This window comes from Lissotriton vulgaris, chromosome 1_1 (genome assembly GCF_964263255.1).
Source record: "Lissotriton vulgaris chromosome 1_1, aLisVul1.2, whole genome shotgun sequence".
NCBI classification, from domain to species: domain Eukaryota; kingdom Metazoa; phylum Chordata; class Amphibia; order Caudata; family Salamandridae; genus Lissotriton; species Lissotriton vulgaris.
The window spans coordinates 294012855-294025845 of NC_141685.1; the positions used below are offsets into that span (position 1 = coordinate 294012855).

At 46.3% G+C, this 12991-nt stretch overlaps 1 protein-coding gene across 1 annotated transcript in view; it reads right to left on the bottom strand.

Annotated features, from left to right (window-relative positions):
• The window catches only part of LOC147747072 (riboflavin-binding protein-like), a 43966-nt gene extending 35310 nt beyond the window's left edge, over positions 1-8656 (bottom strand). Inside the window, exon 1 of the mRNA XM_086952329.1 lies at positions 8494-8656. The gene's annotated coding sequence lies outside the window, so the exon portion shown is untranslated. The remainder of the gene's footprint in view (positions 1-8493) is intronic.
• Positions 8657-12991: the final 4335 nt, after the last annotated feature.

Consider the following 12991-nt stretch of genomic DNA (forward strand, 5'->3'; position numbering starts at 1 on the left):
TCATCCTGGGAACAAATGCTGTGCCTTGGGAGGTCTGAAGCTGAGGAATGTACAGGACCCCTCCCACCCATGCACAGCCGCTATGCCAGGGATTTGGGCAGTTTCCTTCAGGCATACCTGCAGGGTCCCCATTGGAAGAGGGATATCAGTATGGCGGTGCTTGAATGACCACGCTAATTTTCGCCACTGCAAAATTTTCTACATTTTAAGTTAGCTCCTTGATAAACCAAGTCTAAGCAGAGGTGGAGCCATTTGCAGAGAATATTTGTTTGTCACGAGGAGCACCTCGTGTTTATGGTGCTGCCCAGACAATAATATATTTGTATTGTAGTGCTTGGGGTCAACTGAATGTAGATTACAAACAAGAGATTATAAAAACAGAATTTGATGAGGAAGTGGGGGGTAGCATCAAGTTGAAAGATTAAAAATCCATCAGATTTGAAATTTGCTAAATCACCGGGTTTGTGACCACAAAATGGCTTTTTTTAATATTGCAATTCTCTAACAGAATATTGAATCGCAAAATGTACTTAGGAAGCCATGAGGAATCGCTATTTGGAAGGGGGAGTATTTACGGCGTCCCTTCAAAATTCTGAATCACAATGCTATGTCTCAATGGTTTGGGAGCGCAAATCCGGTTGCAAACCATTGACAGGTTTCTGACTCCTCAACCTCAAACTCTAAGCACAGAGAGCCACTTGCCTCATCTCATGTTCTCAGCATTCCAAACAAACTGTAGGCTTAGAGAAGCACTTACCTCAAGCTCACAGCATTCTGAACAAACTCTAGGCACAGAGAATGACTTGCCTCATGTACACAGCATTCCAAACAAACTCTAGGCACACAGAGGCACTTATCTCATGTTCACAGCATTTCAAACAAACTCTAGGCACACAGAGGCACTTATCTCATGTTCACAGCATTTCAAACAAACTATAGGCACACAGAGGCACTTATCTCGTGTTCACAGCATTTCAAACAAACTCTAGGCACACAGAGGCACTTATCTCATGTTCACAGCATTTCAAACAAACTCTAGGCACACAGAGGCACTTATCTCATGTTCACAGCATTCTAAATAAACTCTAGGCAAAGAGAGGCAGTTACCTTACGTCCAAAACATTCTAACAAAACTATAGACACAGGGGGATGCTTACCTCATCTCCTGTTCACAGCATTCTAAACACACTCTAGTCAAAGAGAGGTGCTTGCCTCATGCTCACAGCATTGCAAACAAACTCTAGGCACAGAGAGGCACTTATCCCACGACCACAGCATTCCAAACAAACTCTTGGCACAGCGAGGAACTTGCCTCACGTCCACAGATTTCTAAACAAACTTTGGGTACAGAGAGCCACTTGCCTCATCTCATGTTCACAGCAGTCTCAACAAATTCTGGGCACAGAGAGACACTTGCATATGTCCACAGCATTCTAAACAAACTATAGGCACAGAGAGGCAAGCGCCTTATGTTCACGGCATTCTAAACAAACTCTATGCACAGAAAGGCACTTACGTTTGCAGCATTATAAACAAACTCTAGGCATAAAGAAGAAATTGCCTCACACTCTCAGCATTCTGAACACACTCTAGGCACAGAGAGGTACTTGCCTTACGCTCACAGCATTCTAAACAAACTCTAGGCACAGAGAGGCACTTACCTCACATTCACAGCATTCTAAACAAACTCTAGGCACAGGGAGGCGCTTGCCTCATCTCATGTTCACAGGGTTCTAAACAAACTTTAGGCTTAGAAAAGCACTTCCCTCATGCTCACAGCATTCCAAACAAGCTCTAGGCATAGTGCGGCAATTGCCTCATCTCATTTTCACAGCATTCTGAGCACAGACAGACACTTGCCTCATGTCCACAGCATTCTAAACAAACTCTAGGCACAGAGAGGCGCTTGCCTCCTCTCATGCTCACAGCATTCCAAACAGACTCTAGGCACAGAGGGGCACTTAAGTCATGTCCACCTTATGCTCACAGAATTCCAAACAGACTCTAGGCACAGAGGGGCACTTAAGTCATGTCCACCTTATGCTCACAGAATTCCAAACAGACTCTAGGCACAGAGGGGCACTTGCCGCACGCTCGCAACATTCTAAACAAACTCTAGGCATAGAGGGGCACTTCGGTCACGTCCACAGCATTCTAAACAAACTCTAGACACAGAGAGGTACTTACCTTATGCTCACTGCATTCTAAATAAACTTAAAGTACTTACGTTTGCAGCATTCCAAACAGACTCTAGGCACAGAGTGGCACTTGCCGCACGCTCGCAACATTCTAAACAAACTCTAGGCATAGAGGGGCACTTAAGTCATGTCCACCTTACGCTCACAGCATTCAAACAAACTCTGGGCACAGGGAATGGGGGGTACTTACCTCATGCCCACACCATTCTAAATAAACTGTAGGAAGAGAGGGCCACCAAAATCACATTCACAGCATTCTAAACAAACTCTTGGCACAGAAGGGCACTCCCCCCAACTGCACAGCATTCTAAACAAACTCTAGGCTCAGAGAGGGACTTCCTTCACGCTCACAACATTTCAAACCAGCTTTAGGAACAGAGAGGCACTTACCTCACATCCACAGCATCGTAAACAAAATCTAGACACAGAGAGGCTCTTACCTAACGTCCACAGCATTCTAAGCAAACGCTGTCACAGAGTGGCACTTACCTCACATCCACAGCATTCAAAACAACATCTAGGCACAGAGAAGCACTTGCGTGATGTTCACAGCATTTTAAACCAACTCTAGGAACAGAGGGGCACTTGCCTCACGTTCACAGCATCATAAAAAAACTCTAGGCACAGAGAGGCACTTACCTCACATCCACAGCATCCTAAACAAACTCTAGGCACAGAGAGGCACTTACCTCACATCCACAGCATCCTAAACAAACTCTAGGCACAGAGAGGCAGATGAGGGTGGGGGGGCACTGTGTTTAGTAATAACTTATGATTGGAGAGATATGGGGCACTTTTGCCTGGTGGTAGTGAGAGAATCCGAGGAGGCGGTCATGGGTGTGCAGGCGCCAAAAATAATTGTCGCACCAGGCTCCACCAGCGCTAAAGTCAGCCCCAGCAGCAGTTGAACTACAAGTGTGTTTTTATATGTTGTAAAGCTAAAAAGCGAGACATTTCCTCTAAAAGGTGATTTGAGAGATACCATTTTACCTGAAAATCTGATTTAGCGCAGGCCATTATCCCTGCGTAAATAAGGACAGATGCTTTTCTATGCCGCTGTGTGTATAAAGGGCACATACTCAGATTTGCAGACACACATGTGCATTAACTGACCAAGTTATCTTACTGCCACTAAAGCATGTGTCCTGCAGATTAAACAACACAACAGCAGCAGGCACTCATCTTCATGGGCTACCTCATTCTGACTTGTACCTGTAACCTGCAAGTGACATTGTGACTAAGGCATGTATTCAACACATGGATCTATTGGCATCTGGCATCAGGCTCCTTTCAATGGGCCAGTCAGCACAGAGACGAATACAGGTCTCTTTCCCCAGTCCTGGCCCATCCGCAATCACCTATGATAGACAGCCCAGAGTGCTCCTTTGTTAGGTGTCCTCAGGATTTTGAGACATTGTGAGTTAAAGCCCTGGTGAACCTACCACAATGTTGCTGCTCTTGCGTTTCAGAAAGAGAAGGGAAATCCAGAAAGAAAATTACTCTATTAAAAGGATTTCCCTTTCCCGACAACGCTCACCTGGCATGACGTCATGCCATAACTTCTCTGCTAGTGAGAAGTGAGTAGTGTGGGCAGCGCACATCGATGTGCCTGCTCTCTCGTAACGGGTCTCCATCGGGCTGTTTTGCGCCCTGGCTCTTTTTTCCGGACTGGAGTGACAGCAAACACTGCAGTCCGGGAAGAAACTCAGCGCGCAAAGCAGAGCCCGATGGAGACCCGTTTCGAGGCCCCTTCTAAAAAACTGCCGGTGCTCAGACCCCTGGAGACCCGGCCCACTTAAAGCACTGAAGTGCACTATCCTAAACTCTTCCCAATCGTAGTGTAAGAGTGACTGATATTTAGAAGGTATATTTATGAAGTAGAATGGGAGGCTGCCTGTGTCAGGAGACTGATTAAAGGGCACTGTTTATTTTAATGGGAGTACGGATACCTGAATGCATGGAGACAATCCAAATAGGTGTTTGCCAGGTTTGCATCGGGAGGATGCTGCCACTTAGATACTCGTGCAGTGCTTCCAGGTACCGGCTGGAGATGAGCCAGCACTCTAGACCGCAAGTGCTACAGGAAGTAACTTACCTGACAAATGAGGCGATATCGGCACCACTGAGGAAAATGCAGACATTTGAAGAACAATCCCTTCATTCCAAGGAACCTGCATCAGAACCTTAGGGAACAAGGTGGGAGGGAATAGGTCCGTGAGACCACCGTGTCCTGATGGAATACAGTGAATGGTTCTGAAATGCAAAGGCCTTGCAGTTTGCTTATGCATCCATTTGGCATACCAGAAACTTAAGAAAGAAGGCTTCTCGGAAAGCTGCTTCTGAAGAGGAGTGTGTAAGAGAAAAAAAACATTGTAAGACTACTCTTGGCTAGAGGCAAGTTCACAAAGTCAAACATGAGAACTAAGAAAGGTAAAGATTTATTTTACAAACATGGAAGGGATGGAAGTACCATCCATGGCATGTTCATATGTGGCACAAACCTTTGAAGAAGCTATTTTTCAGGCAGTTTCCAATACCGTCACTAGGTGGCAGGATACACGAAGAATGACAAAGCCAGGGCAAGGAACCAACGAGAATTTTAATGAACAGTGCAATATCAGAACTACAGGCATAGCCGTGATCTTCCTGCCTCTAGTTTTGCAGTACTCCAGGACAAGTAACTGAGTTTTTTCGCAGATAACAATTAGTGCTACTAATAGTCTACATTGTTTAGCAGTATTGATTTTAAGTCTGTTCTTCTGATACACTAGCATAATCCTGGTTATGTGAATGCCGAGTGTTCAATGAATCAATCCTTGAACTGTAAAAATGCATTCCCTCACAAAGTGAACAAGTAAATGTCAGAATAGCGAGGAGTTGGCCCCTCCCTCCCGCATGCACTGGTGCAGCACCAGTTCCCAGGGTGGGGGCCGCAGATGCGGAGCAGCTGAGTTATGTTCTGCTTAACTTGGTGGAGGGTTTGCGTCAGGGACTTATTACAGAGAGACGATCCAGGGCCAGATTTGGCCAAGCTCTTAAGTCCCAGTGATCTAAAGCAAGAGAACAAATATCGTCCTCAGAGTAAACAGCTGCTCTTCAGAGACCAAGAGCCTTAGGTCCTTATTTAATACAGGTTTGCAGTTCGCAAAAACCAATAGAAAGTGTAATACATTGTCTAAATTGCAGAAAGTTTTAATTATAAGGGTTGGGCTTTGTAAAACAAATGCACTTGAGCTGCTTGCTAAACATATTTTTAAACTAATATACGGCAAGATTGTTTTGACAGAATAGTTTAAAATCCTTACAAATGTAGGCTTCGTAGCTTAAAGCATCGTGCGCTCTCTCCTCCTTACTGGCAAGAGCAGTGACTCTAAAACCGTTTTTCCTTGCCCAGAGCCCCGCTCTCTCTACAGCACACAAATGGCCCTTCAAGACAATGTGCACAAACTAAACTGATTAAACATGCCCCATGTTAAGCTCCTGGTAACACGCCTCCTACCCAATGCTTCAAGTTCCAGAGACCACTGCAATTTGATGTTTAAATGAGTTGAAATCTTCCGCCCTTTTATTTCCTTAGTAGTTATTTACTTTTAAAGGCAATGAGTGTGTGGCACAGATGTTAGGAGGTTCGCTTCTTTCATAAAATAAATCTAATGATGTACAGCAGGTACCCTGAAATGCCAGCACGGAGCCCGAAAACACCTGTTAATAAATACCGTAGACTGGTAAAAAACCCTGACCTAAGCCACACACCTGTAAAGGGATTCATATTAAATGCTGAGGGTGCATTTTAACATTAACCAAGCTAATACAGGATCAACTTTGTCTTAGCTGATTCCTTAAAGACTGGCTCCAAGACAGCTTAGAAAGGCACATAGCAAGCACAGAAATCAGAGCAACCTATTTGCATACACTTGAAGTAGGGACCACTGAACCAAAGCCTAGCAGATGAAAATCAACAAGTTGGCCTGTGAAGCTTACAGATTGTGAGGAAATCTAAAGGAACTACGACCCTCTGGGAACGCACAAACCCTTCTAGAGGTTCCGCCCTAAAAGGCCCAATGGTAACTCTTTTTCGATTTTATGCGGAGCTGCATTCCTTTGTGCCAAGGACTCTTGGTTTATTACAAAATATGCCCCACCTTGTCCCGCCAAACACTCCACTCCCACTGTAGGTGTTCTAACACCATAGCAAAAGCCACAGTAAAGTTGTTGAGCAGCCTTTAAATTGGGATAAGAGTTAACCCATGGGATCTTAAAGCAAAACTGGGGGGGAGCCTTGCAGTCTGACTCAATTTTGAGCTCTCATTTCTTCAGATTTCTTAAAGCACTTATTTGGGGTGCGCAGGGAGTTATATTTGAATTTGCAGATCCCAGGTAGGTGTGTGCATGCTTACTTATTATAGGATCAAACGCACCTTTTTTCCTCTGCCACATCATGGAATCTTTTGGCTTCACGACTCTCAGTTTTTCAATAATTAACACAAAAATGTCTACAAAAACCACTTAGTCTTCTCGTTCATCTCCTCTCTTGGCACCACCATCCCACTTCCCTCCATTCCCTAAGCCAACTACCCGGCTTGAAGGGTCTGGGATCCATTGCTTTTCTGCAGTCAGCAACTTGATCAATCTTCTGCCAGAACCTTATCTCGCCTCAGTAGTCTAAATTTCCCCTGAAGGTAAATCCGGAGACCGGCGATTCTGGTGGCGACCTCGTGGCGTGCTCCATTCGTCCTGCGAGTGCCCCTCCGACATGCGAGCCGGGAGCGGAGACTGAAACGGGCACAGACGACGGCAGGGAGGGAGGTGAGAGCCAAGGTAGAGCTACGTAGTGCCTGTCTTCAAGATGGCCGCTCCCAGCCCCGAATATCTATAGCGCCCCTTTTTAAGCATGCAGCCCGGATCTGGGGGGCACGACCCTGGATTGCTCAGAACCCAAGTCTTGGCCATTTACCACTGGCTTTGAATTGTGCACAATATGCAATACTCGCTCAGGAATTACAGATGCCTGACCTTATGATGGCCGCCCCCCGGGGCTGATCTCGGAAGGATGACCCATGGCGCCTTATCTCGCCCTGATCCAAGGATGCCTACCCCTGACTCCGAGCACCCCAACGCGCCGAGGAATCTCTCTATCTCCCTGCTCCAGAGTCTTGCCATCATATGCCAACTGCCTGAGATCTACAATGAGCAAATCCCTACTAGCTTTACTCTGAACATTCGTAATGAACAGGGGCAGCTGAAATTCCAGGAGCCTAGTCCCGACAGCTCGACGACTTCGGAGGGCTGGAAGAGGTCCCCCGCTACACGGCGGAGGAGGGCACTGGACATCGAATGCTGTCTCATACTATGCGACCTATTGTTCCACTACACCTCCCCGCCTGAACTCTCTCACTCAACCTTTCAGTACTGTTATTAATTGCACATCACAGGGGCAGCTGAAATTCCAGGAGCCTAGTCCCGACAGCTCGACGACTTCGGAGGGCTGGAAGAGGTCCCCCGCTACACGGCGGAGGAGGGCACTGGACATCGAATGCTGTCTCTTACTATGTGACCTATTGTTCCACCTGTCTGTCTATGCTCCCCAGGTACTTCTCTTGTAAAGCGCTCTGATATCCGCAAGTATATGCTATGTAAAACGCCTTGATAACCTAATCGGTTCAAGTTCCTGAAATGGGTAACGTAACTGATTCTATGTAAACTGCTGTGATAACATGCAACGGAACTGGTGCTATGTAAAGCGCTCTGATAACCTAATCGGTTCAAGTTCGCGCTATAGAAAACTCTAAAAATAAATAAATAAATAAATAAACACACAGATGCCTCATGGCTTGGATGTGTATGAGTGGCTTCACAAATGTTGCTTACTTCTCAGAATAATATGCACCTGCCCATGGGCATCTGTAAAATTCCCCAAACCACCACGACCCATAATCTCCACCCCCTGCCACGGATCCCTTGGCTCATGGTGCCATCTTTATTTTTGGGGATACATTGCAGTGCATGTTGGGGAATCTCAAACTCACACCCCCTGTATCCCACTGACTAATAAGCCAGGCCCCTGCAGGGACAGGAGTATGTGCAGCGCTCCTGGTAATACAGAAATCCGCACACTAGCGCTAACCCCAAAAACTTACAAAAGATAATTTTTGCGCTTTCTGCAGTAACTTGGCACCACCACTAGGCTGCTTTGCACAGTATACACTCTTCTAGGCTCCCCCGGACCCAGCTGGCCTTCTGGAAGCACAGTGGCCCTGCAGAGTAACAGGGGCTTTTCAACCCCTCTCAACCTTACCTCTGCCGCTGGGGCTGCGTGTGGGGTCTCAGCTGCACCTCTGACGATGAACGTCTACCGGCCTCCTCCCGGGCAGCCCCTATATACCCCTCGCAGCCTGCAGGCCCCCGCACGTGTTTAAGTCCATTCACCTCTTGAAAAGCTAACAAGCTCTTATCTCGGGGACAGTGCCGGTGGGTCAAGGCACAGCCGGCCACATGTCACTCTGCTGCCTCGTCCCCTGTGCTTGCTCGTTTCTGCACACTCTATGCCTGTTTTATTCACATTCAAAGATTTAGTTAGAGGACATTTTGAACATTTGTTTTAGATGAGAAGAAGGCCGGGGCAAAATTTTAATTTACCTGCATAATTCATGTCATTTCGGGAGTATCATGACATGCTTGCTATGCGAAATTCCCAAAATCACACGATTATGCCCCTTCTCCTAATTACGCGCCATTCGGGGTAAAAATGTAATGCGAAATGTATCATTCGTGCTAAAAATGTGCCACAAACACTTGACACAATAGAATACGAGCAGTTGTGGTTTGCGGCACCTTATTTTAAAAGTATTCTTGTGCCAAAAAATTGACACAAGGAGGCATTTCGCTCTAAAATATAGCACTAGATGATGGATTCGAATTCACTTGAATTTCACAAACCCAAAGGAGAATGTGTTACTATGAGACAGAGGCAGAGCCCATGCAAGAAGCACATCACTGCACCAGCGTGTCTTGGGCACAAAGGGCCCGATTCACAGAATGAACTTTAGACTCGATTCTAAACTTACTACTATTTAGGTATTCACAGAATGAACTTACTACTTTTGGTATTCACAGAAGTTAGGATTTTGTCTTAAATTTGTCTTAAGACAGACTTAAGACAAATTTAAGACAGACTTAAGACAAAATCCTAACTTAAGTCTGTCTTAAGTCTGTCTTAAATTAAGACAAACTTAAGACAAAATCCTAACTTCTGTGAATACCAAAAGTAGTAAGTGCATTCTGTGAATGCCAAAAGTACTAAGTGCATTCTGTGAATACCAAATATTCATTCTGTGAATCGGGCCCTGACAGGCTGGTTCTAGAGCGGGGCGGAGGGCCAGGCCCCTCTAAGGTGCCCCATGGCCCATTCATTGGAAGAGAGCCATGCTTTCTTCTTTTTGTGATGTTTCATATGGGCTTGCACCTCTGCTATCTCTCCTTCTTTTTCCCATATTAAAAGTGGTGCACCGGCGGTGGAAGGGGCTTGTAAATAAGCCCCTTAGGGGCATATTATCAACAACTAGCAATATTTATCGCTAAATAAGATTAGCAAAAAAAATTTTATCGCCACGCATCGCCGGATTTTATCGCAGAGATAACGTGCTATTAGCAACGTTTATCGCCAATGCGATAAAATATCTGGTGATAGCGGCCAAATGCGTGAATATCGCTGGGAATCCAGCGATATTCAGGAATTAACGCCAATAGGGTCTTAACCTGAATATCCACCTACCATTAGATATACAGGTTAAGAAGTGGTCTGAGCAGGCGTTAGGTTTTGGCGATATTCGCGCTTAGCGTGAATTTTTTAATCGCTACGCCTGCGTTGATAATAGGCGATAGCGATGTTAGTGACTGCTTTCAGTCGTTAACAGGTTGGGTACGCCCACTTTGCACGTCATTAGCGATAAATATCGCTGACATGCAAAGCGGGGCCCCAAACCGCTCGCTATCACCTAAAAGCTGCCGCTAACTGATGTTAGCGACAGCTTGCTAATAGGGCGGTGAAATTATCGCTGCTTTGCGGCCGAAAACTGCTGCAAAAGCGGCGATTATTTCCTTTTGCATGCCTTGGTAATATGCCCCTTAGTTTCCATGATAGCCAGCAAGCACTTGGGCCACTCTGAGGGCCTCATTTATGAAAAGTAACGAATCGCTTAGTGAAAACAGCGATGCGTCACTTTTCATTGCGTCCTCTTTGCGACATGCTGGATTCATCATATTTACAGTATGACGCATCATGTCGCAAGGCGTTACAGATACGTCAGTATTTCTGACGTATCTGTAGGCGCAAAAATGACGCATTGCTAGAGTGTGTCACAAAAGTGACTCAACTCTAGCAATGGGTCATTACACATGGGAAAGTCCCATTTCAAATATGCCTGCATTGGTCTTACACCTGCTGTGAGGCAGGCATGAGATATTGATGTCTTTGCATTCTACAAGTGACGCAGTGAAATCTCATAGATTTCACAGCGTCACTTCTACGAGGCTTACTTGCGTCAGAACGCCTACCCTGAATACATTATACCTGGTGCAGGTATAATGTGACGCAGGGGTTTACAAAGTGATGCATTTACCAAGATGCGTCACTTTGTAAATATGACGCAACATGGCGCATTTTTTACCCTGCTGGTGCGTCACAAAAAGTGACGCACCGGCGGCACAAAAGTGATGCAAGGGCTCATAAATGAAATTAAATGAAATGAAAAGATAATTTATAAAGCGCGATGGCTACCCTGGGGCGTCCCAGCGCTGCAGAGGTTGGGCTAGGCAGAGTACGCTAGACTTAAACGAATTATTAAGATGATTTAATAAAAATATGTTTTATTAAAAAGCAGGTTTTAAGGAGCTTTCGGAAGGTAAGTAGTTTAGGTTCTGATCTGATTGAGAGGGGGAGAGTGTTCCAGATCTTGGCTAGGTTGTAGGAGAGCGACCGGCCTCCACACCTGGCTCTCTTGATTCGGGGCACTGTGGTGAGATAAGATGTCCCGGATTTGAGGTGACGATGTGGATGATAGGCAGTTACCAGGGGGCGGTTGATAGCAGGGCCTGTTCCCCAGTAGGAGCGATGGGCAATACACATGGCCTTGAATTCAATCCTTGAATCAGCCCTTGGACCATGATCCGTCTTGAGTGGAACGGGAGAAGGGGAGGATTTTGCGAAGTAGCCTCAGGAGCCCGAAGCATGTGGCAGCAAGCTTAGTTGCCTGGTAGTTAAAATTGAGTGTTCTATCCAGCCAAATGCCGAGACTAGTGATTTGTTCTTTGGGTTCGGGGGGATAGCCTAGGCAAGGGGGCCAGATGGAGTCAATAGATTTGGTGATGGTATTTCCCAAGAGCATAATCTCTGTTTTCTCCCCGTTTAGTTTAAAGCAGGAGGCCGACATCCAGGCGGCGACTGCTTGCAAACATTTGTTTAGGCTGTGGTGGGAATTGAGAGGGGGGTCCAGCGCCACCACCAGCTGTGTGTCATCCGCATAGGTGATAATTTTCACGCCAAAGGGGCGGACGACATCAGCCAAAGGGCTATGGTAAACATTAAAAAGGGTGGGGCTCATGGAGGAGCCCTGGAGCACCCCACAGTTCAGAGGTTTGCTGGAGGAGGTGAAATCTCAAATACCTGAAAAGATCGATCTGTGAGAAAGGATCTCAGCCAGGTGAGTGCAGTTCCCGAGATTCCTATCCTACTGAGACGGTGGAGACGAATGTTGTGGTTTACAGTGTCAAAGGCGGCACTAAGGTCGAGTAGAACGATGGCCGATGACCCGCCGCTGTCTAAGATCCTTCTTGTCTCCTCCGTCACTGCGACCAAGGCTGTTTCGGTTCCGTGAAGGGGCCGAAAGCCCGTCTGTGAGGAATCAAGTGTGTCGTTTGATTCCAAGAAGTGTGTCAGGACTGAGTTGACATGTTTCTCTAGTAGTTTGCTGAGCCAGGGTAGCAGAGAGATAGGTCTATAGTTGGAGGGATTGTTTTGATCGAGGCTAGGTTTTTTTAATAAAGCCTTGACCATTGCTCTCTTCCATAAAGGTGGGACAATGCCAGCGTTGAGAGAGGAGTTAAGCAGGTCCCGAATGGTGGGTGAGATCTGACTGGTGATCGGGGTGAGAACTCGCGGAGGGGCCGGGTCAGTAGGTGATCCTGATTTGACCTGTTGCATGATACTTTCTAAATGGCTGAGATCTAAGGACGGGATATATGTGAGGGAGACGGGTAGTGCTGCCGCAGAACCTAGGTATACAGGGCAGCTGGGCAGAGGGATATTTTGAGAGAAAGAGGAATTAATGATTTCTATTTTGCGGTAAAAGAAGTCCGCTAGCTCATCACAGTGGACCTGGGTGTTGCTGTGCTCCTTTGGTGTCTCTGGTAGTTGAAGGAAGGATTTTGCTGTCCGATAGATCTCCTTGGGCTTAGAGGCTGCCTTGTCAATTTTTTCCTCAAAATATTTTGCCTGCGCTAATTTGATGCTGGATTTGTAGCTTTTGATAGCTGCTTTGTAAGCGGTTTTGTCCGTTGGTAAGTAATCGAGACACCATTTTCTCTCAATTCTTTTACAGTTGCGTTTGGCGTCTCGGAGATCAGTGGTATACCACGGGGCGGTCGGGCTCCCCCGATTGGGGTGGGTACGTTTAAATGGAAGTACCCGATCTAGAGAATTGGTAATCCAGCTGTTGTAGTTCTCGTTGCCCTCTATAGGGTTGGAAGTTTTGGTGGGTACGGTTAGATCAAGGTTCTCCCGCCATTCCGGCTGCGGA